The 24521-nt window shown below is 41.8% G+C and overlaps 1 long non-coding RNA gene across 1 annotated transcript in view; it reads left to right on the forward strand.

The window, feature by feature from the left end:
• Positions 1–9313: 9313 nt before the first annotated feature.
• Positions 9314–24521, forward strand: part of LOC124719100 — a 30328-nt gene continuing 15120 nt past the window's right edge. Inside the window, exon 1 of the long non-coding RNA XR_007005984.1 lies at positions 9314–9378. This is a non-coding gene — a long non-coding RNA (uncharacterized LOC124719100). The remainder of the gene's footprint in view (positions 9379–24521) is intronic.

The following is a 24521-nucleotide window of genomic DNA, read 5'->3' on the forward strand; positions in this document are numbered from 1 at the left end:
TCTCCCACAGACCAAACAAATCTGTAACCATTCATGCTGCCCTTCTCTGTATACATTCAATATCTCATGTTAATCCTATTCAGTACAGGTCCCACACACTCAAGCAATATTCTAGAACTGGTCGCACGAGTAATTTGTATGCAATATGCTTTGTAGACTGATTGCACTTCCCAGTATTCTTCCAATAAAGTGAAGTCTACCACCTGCTGAACTGACAACTGAGCCTATTTGATCATTACATTTCATATCCCTACAAAGTGTTACACCCAGGAGTGGTACATGTTGACCAATTCCAGCTGTTACTGACTGACACTATTTTCATACTACACTCTGTTTTCTCATTGTGTGAAGTGAACAATTTTACATTCCTGAATATTTGAAGCAAGTTGCCAATTTCTGCACCATTTTGAAATCGCTTCAAGATCTGACTGAATACTTGAGCAGCTAGTTTCACACAGTACTTCATTATACATAACTGCATCATCTACAAGAAGTCTGACATTAATATTAATGATGTCTGCAAAGTCATTAATATATGACGTGAACAGCAAGGGTCTCAACACACTTCCCTGGGGCACATCTGAAGCTACTTCTTTCTACATCTGTCAATGATTCTCCATCTGAGGTAACATGCTGCAGCCTCCCTACAAAAAAAAGTTTCATTTCCATCACAAATTTCACTTGATTTCCATACAGTTGTACTGTCGGTCATAAATTTAGGTGTGGTATTGAGTCAAATGCTTTTCAGAAACTAATAATACAGAGTCCATCTGGCTATATTGGCACAAGGTTTTCAGTATGCTGTGTTAGAAATGAGAGTTTAACACAATCGATGTTTTCAGAAGCTGTGCTGACCGGCATGCAGCAAGTCATTCTGTTCGAGATAACTCATTAGTTTCAGCTCGGCACATATTGTAAGATTCTACAACAAACTGATGTCAAGAATAATGGACAACAGTTTTATGTATCATTTCTGCTATCCTCCTTGTAGATGGGCGTCATCTGTACTTTCTTGAAGCTACTATGCACATTTTTTTTGTTGAAGGGATCTATGGAAGATTATAGCTGAAATAGGGAATAACTCATGTTAAGTCCCATAGTGCTCAGAGAGGGAATAACTCAGCTGCAAATTCAGTATACAATCTGTTGCGAGTTCCATCATTACCTGGAGCTTTGTTCAGTTTTCACTGTTTTAGCTGTTTCCTGATGCTACATCTACTTTGCTCACCTTTCAATGGTATGAGAATTGATTTGGGCCAATACCCTTGGGTTTTCCTTTGTAAAGGCACATTTGAAAATGAAGTTAAGCATTTCTGATTTGTTTTAGTACCCACAATTTTAGTTCCGGTCTCATTGGTAACTCACTCAACACTAACTTCGGTGCCACTAACAGCCTTCTCATTCAGTATTTCTTTGGATTTAATGGAATGTCCACAAAACTATTTGTGCAAAACAATCAGTATTAAACTGTAAATAATTAGGCTTACTGTCCAAAGTAATCCTCAAATAATTTCTTCTCACTATGTTATTATACAAGGTCATTGAGGAATGTGAAGCAGCAGCTCTGAGGTTGGAAAACTGACAATAGCTGGAAGAGTGATGTTCATTTGATCAGATCATTGTGTCTCATAGGTACTGCCATGAAAGATAACATTTGGGAATGTGGAACGAGTTGAGGTATATGTTAACACAACACTAGCAAATCGTGGACATTTAATGAGTATGCAACACTGACAATACAGTACCACTTAATGGTATTCGAGTCTGTGGCAGATAAATTTAATTGAGTAAATAAAAAAGAAAGTTGTCAGTTTGAAAAAAGCTGTGGTGCCGCCTCAGTTTTGCTAAATGAATGCTATTTATGTCCTACTAGTTAGGCTTAATACTTACTATACTAATTATCATTCTATTTTTTGAAGAGAATACTCCACCTGTTTGCTGAGTTCTGCTCGCAGTACATTGCCACTTGTTATGCTGCTCTATAATGAACAATGTAGCTATCAGAACTGTTAGTTCCTCAACAGATTTCAGATATGTTGCAGAAAGAGTGGATAATGGGGCAAGTTTTTATTTTTTAATTGGTGGAGATTCCCAGTTTCTTGCTTTCTGTTGTCTGGGAGCCTGATGCGTAACTCATCATGATAGAACATAACTCTGTTCTGGTATGAGGACGAGGAGGCAAAGTCAATATGAAAATTATTTTTGTTTCCTGTACTGTGAGTGTGTATAGCACAGTTCAGTTGAAACTGATTTTTATGAGATGTGGCTATAAAATAACGGGACTATTGCTGTAAAATATTTTATTTGAAAAACTTTCATATTTAGTTACCTCACTGTCAATGTACTTCCCTCCTCTATTCCTAGAATCCTCTGTGCAAATTTTCCACTGATGGAAACAGTGCCGCAATTCTTCCTATGTGAACTTGATATCTCTGTTTAAACGACTTCAATTGCCACCGCCTTTTTGTTGGCACAATAAACACTCCCTAATGTCAGTGAGAGGGGGAATAGAAGGAGGAGAGGGGGCGGGGGGCGGGGGTTAAAATGGAAATAGAGAGTGGGAAGGAGGAGATTGACAGAAAGAGGGGGCAGAGTAGGAGGTGGGGGGAAGGAGGAAATGAGCAGGAGGAGGTGGGTGAAAGAGAGAGGGAGGGGTGGAGGAGGAGGAGGAGGAGGAGATAGACAGAGATAGGGGGAAAAGGAGAGTTTCCATAGACATTTAGCAACTGCAAAGCATTGCCAGATTCACTAGTAATATAAACAGGAAACATTGTTTCCAAACATTCAGACAGACGTGGGGTATGTATATTTTTAAACAATAATATACAAATTTTCTGTCAAAACTAACTACAAGAAAGGAAATGCTATGCTCTGAAAATGTGCAGTTTCATTTTCTTTCTCACTCTCAGTGTGACCTACAATAATAGGGCATTAAAACCATCAGACAAACTGTTTCTCCCACGTATATTATGTCTGCTTGTACATAATTTTAAACAAAAATTGTATACACAATAATGTATTGTTTTGTTTCCTTCATCAGAGTTGGTTTCAACATAGAACATGAAAATTGTATTTATGGCTTATCAGCTAATGATTACAATACAGCTGGAGAATCTGAACAGTCCAAAACTTGGTAATCCTATCTGTCTGCAGGCTAAAACTATGCAACAGCTGGAGAGGAGTATCTCATGCCCTGTATACAATGATCCTAGTCAATTTATACATTCATTTCAAGCAGTTTATCAATTTATCCATTCATTTTAAGCAATTTCAGTTCCCAGCCATAGTTTTGTTTGCAATAACAATGTAAATATGGCTCAAGGTCAAAGAGAGGGTGGAAGAAGAGGCATACAGAGAATGTGGGGACACAGGAGATGGATGGGGAGAAGGGGGACAATGTGATATTAATTTCATACTCTTTCCTTTTTATCTGTTTGTACGAAGAACTTTCAAATTATTTTTATCTAACTGTTTTCACACAGATGGAAATACCACAGATGTTAAGTCCCATAGTGCTCAGAGCCATTAGCCACAGATGGAAGGACAAGGCCTTTGCCTCGATAAGGAAAAATTTTAAGTCCCACAAAGTTACATGAAAAAAAAAAGGACGCATAACGAACAAATTATCCGTATGGGACAGAAATTGGTAGGTGTTATCTACATTTAAAGACAAAAAAATGATTAAAGTTTCAGAAAAATTGCACGATTTGTTAAAGAGAAAGATTTTCACAAAGTGAGCAAGTCAATAACACATTGGTTCACCTCTGGCCCTTATGCAAGCAGTTATTCGGCTTGACACTGATTGACAGAGTTACTGTATGTCCTACTGAGGGGCGTCGTGCCAAATTCTGCCCAACTGGCGCATTACATCATCAAATTCCAGAGCTAGTTGGAGGGCCCTGTCCATAATTCTCCTCACGTTCTCAGTTGAGGAGAGATCCGGTGACCTTGCCGGCCAAGGTCGGATGTTGCAAGTACGAAGGCAAGCAGTAGAAACTCTCGCCGTGTATGGGTGGGAATTATCTTGCTGAAATGTTAGCCCAGGAAGGGATGTCACGAAGAGCAACAAAACGGGCCACAGAATCGTCGACGTACCGCAGTGCCAGAAGAATGCCCCGGATGACAGTCAAAGGGGTCCTGCTATGAAACGAAATGGCGCTCCAGACCATCAGACCTCACTGTCGGGCCGTATGTCGGGCGACAATCAGGTTGGTATCCCACTGCGGTGCTGAGCGTACATTTCAGTAAGATAATCCCCGGCTGCACACGGCGAGAGTTTCTACTGCTTGTCTTCATGCTTGCCAAACCCTATCTCGGCCAGCGAGGTCGCCAGATCTCAGCCCAACTGAAAACGTATGGGGCATTGTGGGTACGGCCCTCCAACCAGCTTGGGATTTTGACGATGTAACGCGCCAATTGGGCAGGATTTGGCACAATGTCCATCAGCAGCACATGCAACTACTCTGTCAATCAATGTCAAGCTGCTAGCATAAGGACCAGAGGTGAGCCAACGCGTTACTGACGTGATCAGTTTGTGAAGCTCTTTTTCTTGAATAAATCGTCCAATTTTTCTGAAACTGAAACCATTTTTTGTCTGTACATGTAGATCACATCTACTAATTTCTGTCCCATATGCATATATGTTTCATGGTGCGTCGTTTTTTATTTTTTGGCTGAATGTTTTCACATGGACGTCTCTGGTTCGGAAGGAAACTGAAGCCAGATTCTGTGCCACCAGCCTTTCATTTTCCACTGGATTTAGCACGTAAAATAAGTGGAAGCCACCAATTCGGAGAAAAACGCAATAAAATTCTACGTAACAAACTGAAGAATAAGGTACATTTAATTTGCGCTGTTATCGACATGTGACTGAAATTAAATTCAGTTTATATGAAAATCGGATGAAGAGGGAATTGCGATACTAAAACCCGACTTTGACCTGTGACTATATAGTGAATATGCGACAACGTCGTAAACAACACGCAAGATATTGACAGCAGAGTCATGGAGCAGCACATAAACAGAGACGTCAAGGAATTTTTTCTTTTCTTTTAACACTTCCTCCAAAAGAAAAAATCATGAAATTATTGCTTTGTTTTTATGCCAAGAAAATTGTCAAGACTGCCAGTTGTTATTTCGAATTCATGTTGTAAAACATCCGTAAAAACAGCAATTTCTTTCTTGTTACTGCCGACAATCAGGCCATCATCAACGTAGATTGCCACATAAAGGCTATTTCATTTTGTCTACGATAAAATAGGCATGGGTCTGCATCACTGTTTGAAAAACCAGCTTTAATTACTTGAGGAACATCAAATTCACTATACGAAACAAAATACTGTTTGTTGGGAGTGATATGATTTGTAGCGCCACTGTCGCAATACCATTTATTTGGGAAAACAAAATGTGAAAATGTGTGCGTACGGTCAAGGAACAGTTTACATCCAAATCCGACGAAACAATAAATGGTACAATGCTAGAATGGACAATGTTTTATACGTCCCTGATGCAAGTGCTAATCTGTTCTCTGTGAGAGCCATTGCCTGCAGAGGCTACAGTACTAATTTTAGTTATAATAATGTCTGTGTTCGAAAACAAGTCAGTGGCAATATTTTTATGACAGGTTATGTGAAAAATGGACTTTATGTGTTGAACATGCGTGTTGTTAGAAATGCAAAAATGAATCGTATGAGCTTGATGACTTCATCCGAAACATTGCAAGTGTACCATGAAAGGTTTGGTCATCAGAATAAACAACATGTGAAGAATATTTTAAAAGGAATGAACATTAATGTGGAAGATGCCAAGAGTGAATTTTGTGACGGCTGTGCGGTTGGAAAGATGCATAGGCTGCCATTCAAAGCACGAACAATACGCGCTACCAGTACTGGTGAATTAATCCACGCGGATGTAAATGGACCAATGAGCACGAAATCTTTTGGAGGCAAGCATTATTATGTATGTTTCAAAGACGATTTTAGTAAATTTCGTCGAATTTTCTTTTTAAGACACAAAAGTGAAGTGTGTACTGTGCTTAAGCAGTTTTTAAATGAAGGACGAACTAATGGACATGTTGTCAAACAATTTAGATGTGATGGTGGCAAAGAATTTAACAATAAGAATGTCAGTGAACTGCTTGCAGACAGGGGAATAGAGCTACTGATTCCTCCTCCTTACACTCCTGAACAAAATGGTGTGGCTGAACGGTAAAATAGGACCATTGTTGAAGCTGCCCGGTCAATGCTAAATCCGAGTAAATTACCTAAAGGGTTGTGGGCAGAGGCATGTAACACAGCAGTCTACCTAATAAATCGTACTGGAAAATCTTCAGTTGAAAATAAAACCCCTTATGAACTATGGTTTAATCGACCAGTAGGACGACTTGATCATCTCAGAATTTTTGGTACAGGCTGCTATGTTCACATTAACAAACAATTCCGTTCCAAGTTTGATGATAAGGCAGTTTTTGGACGACTTGTTGGATATGTTAATGACAAAGATGGGTTCAGAGTTTGGATTCCATCTAAAAGAAAAGTGGTGTTGAGTCACCATGTAAAATTTAAGCCAGAAATTGTTTGTGATTTACATAGTGATCATGTTGAATTTGAAGTCCCTCGGGAAGAATTTAATGATCCGAATTCATCTAAAGATGACCAATGTAAATCTCCTAGGCTGTACACTTCAGGAGGAAGCCAAACTCAAGAAAAAATTGGCACTCTCGATTCTAGAGAAAGTCAAGAGTCGAGTGAATCTGAAGAAAATAAAGAATTAACAGAATTTCTAAAAGCAGAAGCTGCTGAATCTTCTAATGAAGAGAAACAGAAGAAATTCTGCAAAGATTTCGAATGGCAGAATGCAATACAATCTCAACTCCTATTGGACGTGAGGACAATAATCAAAACGAAGAAGTTTCGTCATCTGTACCCTACCGTGAAGCAATTGGTTGTCTCATGTACCTTTCAACAGTAACTCGTCCAGACATCACTTTTGCAGTCAATAAAGCTGCTCGAGCTATGGAGAAACCAACCACTGAAGACTGGAATAGAGTAAAGCGCATTTTCCGGTATTTGAAAGGGACCTTAAATTTTGGAATTGTATATAATAAAAAAGAAGAGTTAATGATTTACGCTGATGTAGATTTCGCAGGTGATAACCGGACAAGGCGCTCAACAACTGGAATTCTTGCAAAGTACTCAGGTGGTGCAGTGTCATGGACAAGTCAGTTGCAGAAAGTAGTGGCCACATCCACAACCGAGGCGGAAATAATTGCAACTAGTGAAGGAGCAAAAGAGTTAGTTTGGTTACGTCGTCTGCCATCAGAATTAGTGGAAATGTCGGGGCAGCCTCCAGTTCTTTACATTGACAATGCTAGTGCATTGAAGTTGGCAAAAAATCCAGAATATCATCGACGTTCTAAACATATAGAGGTCCGACATTTCTATGTTCGTGAAAGATATCTGAACGGTGAGATTTTCTTGGAACACATTGATGGACACAATCAGTTGGCAGATATTTTGACGAAACCTCTTGAACGAGTTCGATTTAATTTTCTATGTTCAGAAATTGGCATGCAAGAGACAAAGCAATAATTTCATGATTTTTTCTTTTGGAGGAAGTGTTAAAAGAAAAGAAAAAATTCCTTGACGTCTCTATTTATGTGCTGCTCCATGACTCTGCTGTCAATGTCTTTATTCTTGGCTTGTATGTAAATTCTGTGTATTTTCTTACAGTAAATGTGCTTTTTTTCGTATCCAGGGTGTAATTACAAAGTTAATAAAATGTTTTCTTGCCTTTAAATTATATTTTTCATCAAAAATAAACCAACGATAATATGACAACAAACTACGCTACAAAATGCAGCTCAAACTGCGCACCAAATGACGTCACAGCGGCTATTATGATTACTGTTATGTTGCACCGCAAATTCTTCTTGAACTGAGGATCAATAAGAAGCACCGTGACTAAGGTTGTGGAATAAGAACTGCTATTTTCCAAGACACCATTACGAAGATGGGCGGCATAAATTAGACAGCCGCAGTACTCGCAAATATTCCTACCTTCTTTTCTGTCAGACACCATTCAGTCATTGCTGCGCAATTACGACTTCTTTCTCACTAAATATCCACCACTTCTTTTGGTGTTCCTTCGCTTTTACTGCCCCTTATAGTTTACTATCAATCTTTATGTCGTTATCCGTCAATTACGCACGAATTCGATTATCTCCTTAAGGTTTTAATGTTGGGTATAGCAAGGACTTCACTGACATTGGTTGCGGGATTTTATTCTTGATGACGAATGCTACGAAGTTGTTCCTTGCCTCATTATCTTTTCTGCACTGAAATAATATACGGTTTGTATCTCCCCGAGTAGTATCGTCACAATGACAGGCTGGTGTGTGGTTTATATGTAGTCGCTATAAATGCTCTAGGAATTTCCCACAATTGAGCATTACTTTACGTACGTGGTTATTGCTAGTCGGGCTCCATAAACGTTCTGAAATCGAGGTCGCTTCGGAATTCGTGGTCGTATTTGCGCGTTGCGGGATTTTATTCTTGATGCCGTATGCGAAGAACTTGTTCCTTGTCTCATTATCTTTTCTGCACTGTAATAACATATGATTTGTATCTCCCTGAGTAGTATCATCACAATGACGGGCTGGTGTTTGGTTTAAATGCAGTCGCTATAAATCCTCTAGGAATGTCGCACGATTGAGCATTACTCAATGCGGTTGTTGCTAGTCGGGCTCAATAAACGTTCGGAATTCGTGGTTGTATTTGCGCATAGTCCTGTAATTTGGTCCATTCTTCCTGCCAGGATTCGAATGCCCGTTTTCGAATAAGTTGTCCATATTCTGTATAGGGAAGCTTGCTCGTAGCGTGCTTTGCTAGTTGACCCGCGTTTTTATTGCCTCTGTGTTCGACACGGCAGAGATAAAGGGAGTGAGCGGTCCACGAATATCTGTGGTCTAAGAGCAACGGTGACAGTTGAATACAGAGATTCGGCTTATCCTTTGGCGTATACGTTCCCTGGACTCGGACCGAGTAGAAAAGAACGGGAAAAGAAAGGACGATGTCGGCTACTGGAGCCGTTTGTCTGGTGGTGGCGGTGTGCGCAATGTACGCTACGGCCGAAGAGGTGGACCCCAGCCTGGAGTGGTCGCCGACCCGCGTGCTGCGCGGGGGCGGAGGCCGCAGCGAGCGCGCCGTGCTGGGACTGCTGGCCGGCGGGGGCGTGCCGGACAGCGAGCTGCAGCTGGAGGCGGAGGCGGGGGCGGAGGGGGAGGCGCGCGTCGCCAAGCGGCAGGCGGCCGGCCTGGACTGGCAGCTGCTGGCCGAGGAGGGCGGCGGCGAGGCCAGGACCCGCGTCAAGCGCGCCCAGGTCAGTCGCGGCGTACCTTCTAGATTAGATTAGTTTTTCGTTCCATAGATCGGTGGATGTGGAACATGTCAATTTTTTTATATAAAAAGCTGAAATAACAATACTAATAGTATGAATATATATACAATACATCATTTGTTTCTATTAAAAAGTTCATCAATGGAGTAGGATAGTATGAAATATATATATATATATATATATATATATATATATATATATATATATATATATATATATATAATTTGTTTCTATTAAAAAATTCGTCAATGGAGTAGGCCACTAGTAAGTCTTTTAGGCTCCTTTTAAACTGATCTTTATTTGTTACTAAATTTTTTATGTTTGCTGGCAAATTATTGAAGATGAGGGTTCCTGAGTAGTGGACCTCTTTTTGAACTAAAGTAAGCGCTTTTAAGTCCTTGTGCAGATCATTTTTGTTCCTGGTATTGTATGTATGAACTGAGCTGTTTGTTGGAAAAAGAGATATATTATTTAGGACAAATTTCATTAAGGAGTGAATATACTGAGAGGCAGTAGTTAGTATACCCAGTTCTTTGAAGAGGTTTCTACAGGACGTCCGTGAATTTACTCCACAAATAATACTTATTACACGCTTTTGGACTCTGAAAACTTTTGTTTGACTTGAAGAGCTACCCCAAAATATTATACTATATGACATTACGGAATGAAAGAAGGCAAAGTATGCAAGCTTTTTCATTTTCATGTCGCCTATGTCTGCTAACACTCGAATTGCAAATACAGATTTGTTAAGTCGTTTCTGCAGTTCTGTGGTGTGCTCCTCTCAACTGAATTTATTATCAAGTTGTAATCCCAGGAATTTAAGACTGTCAACCTCTTCTATCTGCTCTTCTTCATACTTTATGCATATGCTGGGTGGAAACCTCTTACAGGCTCTGAATTGCATATAGTGAGTCTTTTCGAAGTTTAATGTCAGTGAGTTGGCTTTAAACCATTTATTAATATCCATGAAAATATCATTATCAGATCTTTCTAGAACTACACTCGACATACTATTTATTGCAATACTTGTGTCATCTGCAAACAAAACGAACTCTGCTTCTGACAATGCAACTGATGAGAGATCATTAATGTACACAAGAAAAAGCAATGGCCCTAAGATGGATCCTTGTGGGACACCCCATGTAATTTCTCCCCATTCTGATGATGACTGATGATTTAATTCACTAGTCCCTTGCACAGACACCCTTTGTTTCCTGTTACCGAGGTATGCCGTGAACCATTTTGCAGCACTGCCCGTGACACCATAGAATTCTAACTATTTAAAAGGATGTTGCGGTTCACACAATCGAATGCCTTTGACAAATCACAGAAAATACCTGCTGCTTGTAACATCGTGTCGTGTCCTGCACTACTCGACAAGTCGTTGGAAGTCCCCTGCAGAAATACTGAGCAGTGCTACCTTTACAGCCGACCATAATTGCGAAAGTGTGCACGCACTGGCTCCTCCATTATGTCTCATAAATGTTCTACGGTATTCATCCTAGGCGGCCTGGGTGATCAAATCGTCCAGAATGTTCTTCAAACCAATCGTGAACAATTGGGGCTGGTGACACGGCACTTTGTCATTCATAATCGTTGTTGGTCTCCAAGTAGCCGAACATTAACATTTCTAGTTAATGACTAGCTCAGCTGGACCAGAGGACCCAGTCCGTACCGTGTAAACACAGCCCACATCATTATGGAGCCACCACCAGCTTGCACAGTGCCTCGTCGACAACTTACATCCGTGCTTTCGTGGTGTCTGCGCCACACTCGAACCCCACCATCAGCTCTCACCGACTGAAATCGGAACTCAGCTGACCAGGCTACGTTTTCCAGTTGTCCTGGCGGCCGACCACTGTGGTCGGAGCCCAGGAGAGGCGCTGCAGGCGGTGTCGTGTTGTTAGCAAAGGCCCTCGCGCCGGTCGCCTGTTGCCGTAGCCCGTTAACCTTCATGTGCTCGCGCTAGAAATAGTCACGCGAGCGCTCGCGCGGGCGGTCGGCAGACCCCCCGAGAGTTTTCATCGATCTCTTGAGGTTTTCCCCTTTTAAAGGTCATATTTCCATAAAATATCGACATAGGATATCTCACACAATATTGCAAACACATTTGTAATCAAAATTATTTATTTAACAAAAAATATACAATGGAATACAAAAAGGAAGCCAAATACCCAAATGAAGTATAAGAACATTTTTTTTTAATTGTAATATTTTGGGACTATATAATGTAATACTTAAGACTAGAATTATTCACTGTCTTAACTCGTCACAAGAAAAGCTAATTTTGCTTTGAAGAAAGAATTTTTGATTGAAAACGTCACAAACATTTCTGTCAGATGAAAAATGCTGATCAGTCTGTATCCATTTCATTTCAGTTTTGAGGCTGACAATTATTGCACGTAACTGTCGTGGTTGAATGTCGTAGAGAGACGTTTCTTCCACATTCACCGCATTCTCGCTTTTATATTCTTTTTTGAGCCATACAAATAACATATTCCTCTCCTTGTAGGGGTTGATACAGCTGGATAAACTACGTCACTCTCTCTGTAATTTTCCAAAAATACTAACAATTCTTTTGGTAAATGCTTCAATTTAGCTCTTTCTTTCAGGTTTTCGCTCATCAGTTCCAAAGATAACGCATGTAAGAATTGTCTTCTCGTTTTTTCTTTCATATTACCTGTGTTGAAATAAAAAATGCGTAATGAATAGCCGGCCGCGGTGGTCTCGCGGTTAAGGCGCTCAGTCCGGAACCGCGCGACTGCTACGGTCGCAGGTTCGAATCCTGCCTCGGGCATGGATGTGTGTGATGTCCTTAGGTTAGTTAGGTTTAAGTAGTTCTAAGTTCTAGGGGACTGATGACCACAGAAGTTAAGTCCGATAGTGCTCAGAGCCATTTGAACCATTGAGCGTAACGAATTTATTGCTGCCAAGTCAAGTAAGCGGAAAAATATACATGCAGGCCGCCTTTGTGTTCTTCTTGATGTTGAAATTCTGGAGCACATGCACATTCACTAGAGAATTGGAAGAGTCTATAAAATTTAGGAATTATAGGGGAATTACAAAAAGAAATACTTACATTCCGAAGTAGACGAGTAGAACAAAGTCTCGTAAGCGCTCGCAAGGCGGTAAACTGACCCCCGAACGTGTTCGGACCTATTTCAACTTGTCCTGAGAGGCAGAGAGGTGCGACTTGGACCAACTTTGAGCAGCATCTGTCGGAAAAAGTTGCAACTAGAGAATACATGTCCCTCCCGCCGCCTCGTTACCTTTGAGTAAGTATGGCGCGAAATTGCAAAAAGGCGGTCACTTCACCGCCCGCGCGAGCGCGTGAAGGTTAAAGCTAAATTTTGCCTCACTGTCCTAACAGATACTTTCATCGTACGTCCCACATTCATTTCTGCGGTTATTTCAGCCAGAGTTCCTTGTCTTTTAGCCAATGACAAATCTACGAAATGGAACGTCTTATAGGTCTCCTGGTACCATTCCGCGTTCAAAGTCTGTTAATTCCCGTCGTGGGCGCATAATCGCGTCGCAAACCTTTTCACGTGGATCGGTTCAATACAAATTACCGCACCGCCAGTGCACCTTGTGTACGCGATATTATCGCCATCTGATTACGTGCATTTCGCTACGACATGACTTTTGTCACCTCATTGTATAACACACACGTATTACTGCCTTATTTCTGGTTTATTCATCCATTTAAACAAAACTCTTTGCGGCCATGACCGTGTACGGTTAAATTTTACTTGCGGCATCAGCTGCGTTTTCTGCTGATGCTGGCTTTTTCTACTAGCCAGAATTCGTTCAAAATTATAGGATATACTCACTGGGGTATTGTGCTTATTTTAACACAAGGATTTTCTTAGTTTTTAAATCTCAGAGAAATTAGAGCCTTACGTACATAGAAAAGTGTGGATAGTTTCCTTATGTCCACTTTTTACAAAAATAATTATAATCTTAAAGCCGCGCGGGATTAGCCGAGCGGTCTAAGGCGCTGTAGTCATGGCCTGTGCGGCTGGTCCCGGCGGAGGTTCGAATCCTCCCTCGGGCATGGGTGTGTGTGTTTGTCCTTAGGATAATTTAGGTTAAGTAGTGTGTAAGCTTAGGGACTGATGACATTAGCAGTTAAGTCCCATAAGATTTCACACACATTTTTTTATAATCTTAAAACTGACCAATACTTTTAGAAATCCATTGCTTGAAGTAGTTAGAAATGTAAGTAATTTTTTTTCAAATTTTTATTCCCAATAGTCTTGATAAAAAGCGCCTGTTACATGACTAAATTTCCCACCCTCTCCGGAGCCCCTTATCGATGCTGTGTGCTGTTGTTGACAGTTCCTTTCCCTTGGCCGTAACCAGTCGGTTGGTAGTACAAAGCAGCCAGTGAGAATTGCTGAATCTAATGATTTGTTTCGCCGCAATATATGAATTGATAACTTTTGTTTTCGACATGGGTAGCACGAGAGAGCCAATTATTGATCTGGCTGTTATGGATTATAAGTTGATTACAGTTTTCGTATTCATTTCTTGTTTGTATGTTTCTAGGCCCGGAATGTGACAAGATTTCTGGGGATGTTGTGTCATATTACAGTATTATAGTTTGGTTGTGAGTAAGCGATGCCAATGAATCTGACAACAGGAAAACTGATTGTGGTGACGGACTGGTCTGTAGCGTGGCCCAGTGTTGGTTCCGAAAACTTTGTCTTGCATTTTACAAAAGTCCCAGTTTCCAAGATTGTGGTTACGCAGATTCCTCAGAGCACAATTTCCATTTTAAGGAACATTCTATTTCATATGACGTTCTTTACAGCATATTCCATTATGCCGCCACATAATTTCTTGTACTCCGTACGACGTTTGTTAAACTCAGTTTTCTCAAAAAAATGGTTCAAATGGCTCTGAGCACTATGGGACTCAACTTCTGAGGTCATTAGTCCCCTAGAACTTAGAACTAGTTAAACCTAACTAACCTAAGGACATCACAAACATCCATGCCCGAGGCAGGATTCGAACCTGCGACCGTAGCGGTCTTGCGGTTCCAGACTGCAGCGCCTTTAACCGCACGGCCACTTCGGCCGGCTCAGTTTTCTCATTTCTGCCGCCACCCTGTCCGATACTTTACAGAGTGGCAGTGTTTCTCTACTGGTCATAGACTGGTCACGCGTCAGCTTCGCGTAACCAGTGCGATGGTACTTTCAGGTAACCAAATAGAGGTGAAATTTAAACAATTCCGTTCTTCGTTATTGTCATTAAAATTTGACGGTATTTTTTTGTTGCGACCTAATGGCATAGCTTCAATTGCTGCGAGTGAAATGAGCTGCAATTAAATTTACGGTCTTGATTGTCACGAATTTTTGATTGTTTCCCCGAGTACGTCACGAATTTCAATGTTGTGTTTAGGTTCGAATGGGGCAGTTTGGATGTAAAGTTGGCGAAGACAACGAATGTGAAAGCCAAAAGACATAGTTGTGGTGGCAGATTGCTATGTAGCATAGCGCAAGGTCTCGGTTAGGTTGACATGTGAAAGTTTGTGAGTTGGTTATGTCATCGAATGTGAAAGCTAAAATACCAGGTTCTGGTGAGAGACTGATCTGTGCCTTAAGCTCGACGCCAATATTATGTTGGAATGTGAGCTGCATTCGCAAAAATTACATTAATAATCTTTGTTGCCGCATATATTTAACTGTTTTTTTTCCAAATATGTCGCGAATTACGAAGTTGTGGCTTCAATTGCTACTAGCGAAACGAGCAACAATTGAATTTATAGTCTTGTCACAAACATTTTACTGTTTTTTTCCCGAATATGTCATGTTTTCTTGCGAATGTGTCGCGAATTACGAGGTTATTGTTAGCACAAGTTCAATTAAATTTATAATCTTGATCGACAAAATATTTGCCTGTATATTTCGTACCTGTTATGATTTTGCCGGCCGGAGTGGCCGAGCGGTTAAAGGCGCTACAGCCTGGAACCGCACGACCACTACGGTCGCAGGTTCGAATCCTGCCTCGGGCATGGATGTGTGTGATGTCCTTAGGTTAGTTAGGTTTAAGTAGTTCTAAGTTCTAGGGGACTTATGACCACAGCAGTTGAGTCCCATAGTGCTCAGAGCCGTTTGAACCATTTGTTATGATTTTGGACGTTGTGACAATATTCTTTCGAAACATGTCGTCTGTCCGCTGCTGTCACCGGCTGCGTAGAACTAAGGTCTCGATCGTACGTATACGACGATAATTTAGGGTCGTGCACGAACACACGATCCACCCTTCTGCTCGGGCGTCTATTGTACGATCTTTTGAAACGCTTACTATTGTTCAGATTTCATCTATTTTACTATTTTATTTTTTATGTTTTTTAAAATTTTTTACAGTTTATTTCACAAATACGAATTTTATCAGGCTACATACCATTCTGCCCAGCTGGAGGATTCCCCAATATCCAGCCGGGGGATTCCCCAATTTTATCACGCAGCAGCTTCATTAGTCAACTTAGATTATTCTCCGAGCTGAATCCCCAGGAATTCACCGTACTGACTGCTTTGCATCCTGCGCAGTGCTCATACGTAAGAGAAAACGATTACAGTTAACTTGTTGGCTCAGGTTATGATAATGAGTGATTTATAAGGTGTTAAGTAGTGCAAAATTTTATCAGTGGGAACAGAGGACAGTGATAGTGGTCCTAGTGCTCCAAAGTAATCTACAGTGGGCATGTTTAATTGTAAGAGACGAAAACAAAAATATAGAAAAATCTTGGAAACTAATCCTGAATTTAAAGTTTCATGTTTACTGATGAATCGAACTCTGAAAGGGTTAAATGTAGAATCCGTAATGTAACTTTAGTGTCTGGATTAGAATGTGTTAAAAAAAAATTCTAAAAGTGAAAACATTCTCAAAAAAGTGAAGGTGGTGCCATCTAAGAGCCATACAATTTTGAGAACATTTGTGAAATGAGCTACAACTGATGCGTCTTTAAATAATCAGGCTCACATTACTGAAAATAAAAATCGGCAGAACTCGTGGCAGAACACATTCATCGTTTTATTGTTGTCGATCAACAGGAGGGCATAGTTAAAAGTTGCTTTCCTGATTCTAAAGCCGCCGACGCTATACATTTGCATTGCACCAAATGTTCCAACATCGTAAAGAATGTGATAGTAGAGACCCATAAGAATGAACTTGCAGAAAAACTGAGACATAAAACATTCAGCGTTTTTACTGATGAGTCAACAGACGCCGTGTGTCGTAGTTAGATATTTTGATAAAGACACAAATAAAATTGAGAGTAAATTTTTCAGTCTTTGTGAAATTTTTAAGCAGGGAAAATATGATAAGGTAAATGAAGGTGCAACAAGTAAACAGTTTATTCTAATTCAATACTTTCATTTTATGAGTGCAATGTTGCTGCAAACAATGTTACATGGTTTGCATCTGATGGTTGTAGTTAGATATTTTGATAAAGACACAAATAAATTTGAGAGTAAATTTTTCAGTCTTTGTGAAATTTTTAAGCAGGAAAAATATGATAAGGTAAATGAAGGTGCAACAAGTAAACAGTTTATTCTAATTCAATACTTTCATTTTATGAGTGCAATGTTGCTGCAAACAATGGTTTGCATCTGATGGTTGTAATTCTATGATGCGGTCAAGGAACTCTGTTGCTACTAGGTAACCTGAAAAACATCAAGGACTAATTATTCTCAAATGTATGTGTCACTCGCTTCACATGTGTGCAGTGAAGCTTGTAAATGTCTTTCCTGACTTTGTGATGACCTAGCTAGGAACATTCACAACCATTTTAAGGCAAGTACAAGGAGAGAGACACAACTGCATGAAGTTCAAGGATTCTAGATACCAAAATTCATAAATTGTTGCATCCATCACAGACAAGATGGCTATCTTTGCGGGCCTTTGTAGTCATAATTTTAGAACAATGAGTTTTGATTTTAAAGAACTAGAGGAGAGGCTGACTGCGGCAGAAGAAACTCACCGATCACTCAGTGACAATTTTTTAAAAAATATTTTATTAGTTTTGGCCGACATTTTACCGAAATTCACAGATTTAAACAAGTATTTTCAGAGTAGTAAAGTAGTTGTTATTGACTTACATGAACAGATGGTACAAGGAAATGTTGCTTTGCTACATGGGTGGGGCGTATGCTCTAACCAATAAACTGACACTGACCCGTAACAGCAGGGCAAAGTTTCTTCCTGACAGCCAAATGAATTTGGGAATTGAAGATCAATTCAGAAACCAATGAACGGTAAACTCAAAAAGATTTTTTTCGTACCTTTTCAAATTGTTCAGTATGGCCCCCTTGAGATGCACGGTATACTTCAAGCTGTTCCTACACTACAACGATCACGTCTTGAGTTACACCTTCCACAGCTGCTGTTATGTGATGTCTCAGTTCATTCATTGTTGTCGGTAACGGAAGCACAGAAACAGTCTTTTATAAACCCCCACAAATAATAATCACATACAGTCAGGTCAGGTGACCTTGGAGGACAGTAATGTAAGGCTGAATCATTTGGTCCAGTGCGACCGATCCATCGTTCAGTACTCCTTTGATTTAAAAATTCTCGCACTTCCAGACGCCAGCGTGGCGCTGCCCCATCCTGTCGGTAAATGGAGTCGTTCGAATCAGTCTCCAACTGCGGGAAAAGGAAGTTCTCAAGCATATCGAGATATGTGTTTCCTGTAACCGTGTTCTCGGTAAAGAAAAATGAACCATACACCGTTTCCCGTGAAGCTGCACAAAACAGATTACCACTCGTGTTGTACAACTTCATGTGGTTGTTCCGTACCCCATATCCTCACATTATGACGGTTCACCTTTCCATTGAATTGGAATGTTGCTTCGTCACTTAAACACTAACCGTGGAAGAAAACTGTCATCCTCCTTCTGGCCAAGATCGACATCACAGAGCTGCACACGTTGTAGTTTGGCACCTTCACGAAGGGCCTGCAGTAGCTGAATTTTGTATGGTTTCATGTGTAAACGTCGACGCAACACACGCCAGACTGACTTCGGGGGCATGTTAAGCTGTCGAGCTGCACGGCGAACGGATTTCTGCGGACTCCTTGTGAAACTATGGCGGATGCGTTCGACGTTTGTGTCAGACACTCGGGAACGGCCCGGCTGTTTGCCTTTACACAAACAACCTGTTTCCCGGAATTGCTCATGCCATCGTCTAATGCTCTGTGCTGTAGGAGGATCTACACCGTACCTTGTACGAAAGTCACGCTGAACAGTTATTACTGACCCGCAATGCGCAAAACGTAGCACACAAAACGCTTTCTGTTGTCCCGACACCATTTTTACTAGAACTGAAGTGGGCGCTCACTGACGCTGCCTAGCGGGAGCCAAGTAAAACTCGAGAGTTTGCTCTTTTCAACAGTACGTTGTTCGCGCACATATCTCAAATAACACAATAGTTATGATTTTTTAAAAATCGGATGGTTCTTTTTGATAGACGGTGTATAATCAATGGGATGTGAAATACTTTTATCGCAAATGTAGGGATATCATGCAGGTGGGATGTCCAGAACTGAAATGATGATGATTTATTGCCACTGCTTGCAGTTTTGACGCCTAAAAGTACTCTTTCAAACAAAGAAAGAGAAAAGCTCCCTGTCTTATACCTGTTATGTCAAAAGTAGAGATGATAATAAGCATCTACAACAAATCTATGATGACTGGAAGAAACTTCCTATCGAAAAAATAGACGAAAATGTTAAGAACTTTTCAAAAGTGGACGTATTTTGGGGGATCGTACTCAAAATAAGAACTTTATTTGGCGAGAGAGAGTTCCCAGCCCCACCGGAATTCGCACTATCGTGTTTATCCATTACATATTCGACTGCGAAGGAGTTTTTAGTATGATGAATCTTATAAAAGTGAAAAATAGGAGTAGGTTCGCTGCTTCCACATTGAATGAAAGTTTACTTGCTAGCCAGTGTGTGAGGAGCAGAAAAAAAAATCCTGCTGAAAACATGCTCAGTAGCATGAAGAAAACGCACTTATATTCACGGCCATCCACTTTCAGTTTTTCTGTTCCTAACCCTTCACAGGAGGGAGAAGATGATGTGATGATGCATTCCATTTTTAGGTCTTCTTCCAAGGTAAGCATTTGAGTTGTTTCTCTGCATAATTTTATGAACCATATTATTTAATTGTTGTAAATTCTTTCCTAATTAAAAATTTAAAAATCAATCGCATTAATACGTGGAGAAGTAAGCGTGAAATAATCGGACGCGCCTATTTTTTATGTGGTACCACTATAAAGCCCCGTCCGAGGCCGGTCACGACCTCTTCCCAATACACTGCAACAATCATAATAGCGCTGTAATTCCGTTTTTCTTGACGGTAAGCACGTAAAGTGAGAAAACTTCAGAAAAGGATTAAAATTATGCTTAAATTTGTTGGCCGTCGCCAAGTTTCAAATGGTTCAAATGGCTCTGAGCACTATGGGACTTAACTACTGTGGTTATCAGTCCCCTAGAACTTAGAACTACTTAAACCTAACTAACCTAAGGACATCACACATATCCATGCCCGAGGCAGGATTCGAACCTGCGACCGTAGCAGTCGCGCGGTTCCGGACTGCGCGCCTAGAACCGCTAGACCACCGCGGCCGGCGTCGCCAAGTGCTTTCATTATGAAATATTGGATGATTATAGATTAGGTAATTTGCGCTGACTTTTAAGCAGAAGCGCAGTTTTGACGCATCTCATTATTTTTGACCTCTCATCTCCTGAACTATTTGCTGTACGGTGATAATATGTTGCAGGTGTATCCGGTGATATACGTACATACTATATGCAAAATGTGTTGCGAATGGCATTAGAAGTGATAAATGAAAAAACATCACGGCTGATTCTGAAGTTTCGCTGCACGCGCAGTGCAAGCAGATGGTAGTTTTTGATACGTCTAAGTGTCTGTCACTCCTACCCCCCTCCCCTCCCCTCCCCTCCCCCCCAGAAGTATCTGCAACAGTGATATAATTTAGCACGTGCACTCAGCAATATATGCACATACTGTCTGCAAAGTGTGTTGGCGTGTTAAGAATAGCATCAATAGCAACGAAGTAAAAAATTACAACATCTTGGCAGATGCTGAAGTTTGACCACCTGAACAGCGAACATGTACTTGTAGTAATCGATAAACTTTTCCTTCCATCATTTTGTGGGGGCTGTCGGCGAGAAAAGATTTCGTAAAGGTTTGAAGCTGTACGTGAAGTTCGTTGGAAGTCTGTAATTGTATCATTTTCGAGTAACAGAGGAACAAAGTTGGAATATTTTAGCGCCGTCGGCTTCAAGGCAAATACTTTGTTTGTAGTGGTAATATTCATTTTATCGTGTTAAACTTTGGTTACTCTTAATGAGTAGATTATGACAGCGTGTTAAATTCTTAAATTCGGTCAATAATTACGCGAAATATTGAATATGAACTTTTTGTTGCCCATGGAAGCCGTTAGATCGGACACCCAAAATCGGATTTTAGATTGTAGATGTGTAGATTCCCTTAACGAAACGTATGGTAATTTTGATGCAGTTATGCGATCCAGTAACGCTGAAAGGTTGCCCTTCATACCTCACGGCGTGCGCTAATAACATTGCTGCGCGGAACACGTGAGTATGCCACTGAACCTGGTGTTGCAATAGTTCTGGCCCTGAATTTTGGATAAGAAATCGAACTACTTTTAGTAGAGTTCGAGGACCTAGAGGAATTTGCAGTACTAGCCGTCTGTTTCGACCAGTAAAATAAAGTAGTATGGAACGGATGGCTGGAAGATCCTGAAGGACAGATTCAGCTGCCTATTTGGAAAGGTTTTCCCTACCCTTCGCGCCCGCAGGTACCTTTCGAAGTGAAGTATAATCTGTATTAGTAAGAGGAGCCGTTAAGTGTAGCTGACGGTGATGTGAGTGTGTGAATTGTAGTATCATGTCCGTGTTTGAGATGACGGGAAGAGGGAGGGTTTTGAAACCCGTTATCGTCACAGCCGGCTCTTCGCGAATAGCACCGAGGGGCCGCCGAGCTTCTAAGTTCCCATCCGACAAACCGGATCACCATCAACCGAATCAGACACCCTCACTTCGTGAGAAGCTACCGAGAGGTTTGGAATTTAGCCCAGGATTTCGGCGCAAAGACTGGCGATCACCAACTTTACGCCACCAGCTCTGCTCGCCTTGCCGGCCAAATACAAACGTGGGAACATAAATAGTGGCAACTATTTATTCACAACCGAAAGAGTTACTTGTTTGGACCTGTTACGCCGGCCGAGGTGGCCAAGCGGTTCTAGGCGCTTCAGTCTGGAACCGCGCCACCGCTACGGTCGCAGGTTCGAATCCTGCCTCGGTCATGGATGTATGTGATGTCCTTAGGTTAGTTAGGTTCAAGTAGTTCTAAGTTCTAGGGGACTGATGACCTCAGATGTTAAGTCCCATAGTGCTCAGAGCCATTTGAACCATTTTTGCACCTGTTACTGTCCTTCAAAGTAGTCACCAGCGTTATGTAGAACCCGTTGCCAGCGATGTGGAGGGCGTAGTATACCGTTGGCAGAGCCTGTTCCGTTGATAGTGCGAATGGAGCGGTCTACTGCCTGTCGAATCTTCAAATGACTCTAAGCATTATGGGACTTAACATCTGAGGTCATCAGTCCCCTAGACTTAGAACTACACTACTGGCCATTAAAATTGCTACACCAAGAAGAAATGCAGATGATAAACGGGCATTCATTGGAAAAAATATATTATACTAGAACTGACATGTGATTACATTTTCACGCAATTTGGGTGCATAGATCCTGAAAAATCAGTACCCAGAACGACCATCTCTGGCCGTAATAATGGCCTTGATACGCCTGGGCATTGAGTCAAACAGAGCTTGGATGGCTGTTCAGGTACAGTTGCCCATGCAGCTTCAACACGATACCACAGTTCATCAAGAGTAGTGACTGGCGTATTGTGACGAGCCAGTTGCTCGGCCACCATTGACCAGACGTTTTGAATTGGAGAGAGATCTGGAGAATGTGCCGGCCAGGGCAGCAGTCGAACATTTTCTGTATCCAGCACCTGCAACATGGGGTCGTGCATTATCCTGCTGAAATTTAGGGTTTCGCTGGGATCGCATGAAGGGTAGAGCCACGGGTCGTAACACATCTGAAATGTAACGTCCACTATTCAAAGTGCCGTCAACGCGATCAAGAGGTGACCGAGACGTGTAACCAATGGCACCCCATACCATCACGCCGGGTGATACGCCAGTATGTCGATGACCAATACACGCTTCCAATGTGCGTTCACCGCGAAGCCGCCACACACGGATGCGACCATCATGATGCTGTAAACAGAAAAAAAGGACGTTTTGCCATTCGTGCACCCAGGTTCGTCGATGAGTACACCATCGCAGGCGCTCCTGTCAGTGATGCAGCGTCAGTGGTAACCGCAGCCCTGGTCTCCGAGCTGATAGTCCATGCTGCTGCAAACGTCGTCGAACTGTTCGTGCAGATGGTTGTTGTGTTACAAACGTCCCCACTTGCTGACTCAGGGATCGACACGTGGCTGCACGAACCGTTACAGCCATGCGGATAAGATGCTTGTCATCTCGACTGCTAGTGATACGAGGCCGTTGGGATCCAGCACGGCGCTCCGTATTACCCTCCTGAACCCCCCGATTCCATATTCTGCTAACAGTCATTGGATCTCGACCAACGCGAACAGCAATAACGCGACACGAGAAACCGCAATCGCAATAGGCTACAATCCGACCTTTATCAAAGTCGAAAACGTGATGGTACGCATTTCTCCTCCTTACACAATGGATCACAACAACGTTTCACCAGGCAACGCCGCTCAACTGCTGTTTGTGTATGAGAAATCGGTTCGAGACTTTCCTCATCTCAGCACGTTGTACGTGTCGCCACAGGCGCCAACCTTGTGTGAATGCTCTGAAAAGCTAACCATTTGCATATCACAGCATCTTCTTCCTGTCGGTTAAATTTCGCATCTGTAGCACGTCATCTTCTTGGTGTAGCAATTTTAATGGCCAGTAGTGCACTTAAGTCTAACTAACCTAAGCGCATCACACACAGCCATGCCCGAGGCAGAATTCGAACCTGCGATCGTAGCGGCAGCGTGGTTGCGGACTGAAGCGTCTAGAACCGCTCGGCCACAACGGCCGGCTCTGTCGAATCTCTGGAACAGTTCTGAAGCGAATGCCACGAAGTGGTTCCTTCATCTTCGGAATCAAATCAGAGTCACAAAGACTTAAGTCGTATTACTGTTCGTTTTTGGAGCATCACCTGCAACCAGCTTTGCGAAAGAAGCGGCGACACTTTCTGCGCAACCCACCCATCATTTTGCACGGCAATGCTCGGGCGCGTACAGCGCAAGCTGTGACTGCTTTGTTCGGTCGATGGGACTGGGAAGTACTGCACCATCCACCAAACTCCCCGGAGTTAAATCCTTGCGACTTTGATTTGTTCCGAATATGAAGGAACCAATTCGTTGCATTCGCTTCAGAACTTCCAGAGATTCGACAGGCAGTAGACCGCTCCATTCGCGCCATCAACAGAACAGGCTCTGCTAACGGTATACTACGCCTTCCACATCGCTGGCAACGTGTTCTACACAACGCTGGCGACTACTTTGATGGACAGGAACAGGTGCAAACATGTAACTCTTTTGTTTCGGTTGTGAATAAATAGTGGCCACTATTTAAGTTCCAACCCTCGTAGAAACTTTTTGATAAAAGCATATTTGTCCTGTCAGCTAGACTGTTGTATGCTTATGCCCTACCGGGTTTGATTATTACAATAGTCTGTACTGTTGCTGGTTACTGTGACATCTTGGTGCGTATTTTAAGGTGCATTTTGCTAAAAGTGCAGCCTTTCCTTTGCGTGCTGCACATAATGAAGATGAGAACTGAACACGGTGAATCGTCAATCGAGTATGAATAGACAGTCACGTTCGTAATTCTGCATACTTCGTAAATGAAATAGGCTGCTACTTTGTTTCACTCGCAACAATTTGAGCTGAGCTATCGGGTCTCGCCTTAACCAGCATCAGGAGATCGCGACGCATCGAAACGTGTAGGATATGACTGTAAACATGTGTGCTG

The sequence above is a fragment of the Schistocerca piceifrons genome, chromosome 10, assembly GCF_021461385.2.
Source record: "Schistocerca piceifrons isolate TAMUIC-IGC-003096 chromosome 10, iqSchPice1.1, whole genome shotgun sequence".
NCBI lineage: Eukaryota > Metazoa > Arthropoda > Insecta > Orthoptera > Acrididae > Schistocerca > Schistocerca piceifrons.